We start from the raw sequence: 700 nt of genomic DNA, 5'->3' as shown, positions 1-700 counted from the left end.
AGTGGCCATTTTCTTTTTTAAAAGAGTAGTTCTTCCCGACGGGGAATTGAACCCTGGTCTCCCGCGTTACATGTGGGGAACCTAACGACTTTACTATCGAGGACTCGGTCAGAGTGGGGCAGATTTGTGATTGACAGAAATTGTAACTAGGACTTAATAAATAATCGTTTGAAATGAAGAAGGAGTCATCTTTAAAAGTTCAGGCTTTTGAGTGCAGCAGGTGACTTAACGTTTGGTGAAATTAACGTTATAAAAGGGAACAGCAAGTGATTTAAAATTGTAATAACAATGAGAGCCAGTGGCCAAAACATTTTAAAAAGTGTAGCTCTCCCCGACGGGGAATTGAACCCAGGTCTCCCGCGTGATAGGCGGGGATACTAACCACTATACTATCGAGGACTCACTCGGAATTCGACTGATTCTAGATTGACTGATATTATAAAAAGTAGAAATGAACCCATATACTCGGCATATTACCGATTGAAATGAAGAGGGGTTTATCTTCAAAAGTTCAAGCTGGTTAGAGCAGCCGGTTACTTCACAATTGGTGAAAATCACGTGATTGAAGTCAAGAGCAAGTCCTTTTAAATTGTAATAACAATAAGAGCCAGTGGCCATTTTTTTAAAAAGAGTTTTTCTCCGCGACGGGGAATTGAACCCTGGTCTCCCGCGTTACATTTGGGGAACCTAACGGCTTTAC

At 41.3% G+C, this 700-nt stretch overlaps 1 non-coding gene across 1 annotated transcript; it reads right to left on the bottom strand.

Moving 5' to 3' along the window:
- Window positions 1–327: 327 nt before the first annotated feature.
- Window positions 328–399, bottom strand: TRNAD-AUC (transfer RNA aspartic acid (anticodon AUC)). Its single transcript has one exon. It is a non-coding gene; the product is annotated as a tRNA-Asp (tRNA).
- Between the last annotated feature and the right edge of the window lie 301 nt (window positions 400–700).

The sequence above is a fragment of the Lampetra planeri genome, chromosome 66 (assembly GCF_965212315.1).
Source record: "Lampetra planeri chromosome 66, kcLamPlan1.2.h2, whole genome shotgun sequence".
NCBI lineage: Eukaryota > Metazoa > Chordata > Hyperoartia > Petromyzontiformes > Petromyzontidae > Lampetra > Lampetra planeri.
This window is presented reverse-complemented; position numbering and strand designations above follow the sequence as displayed.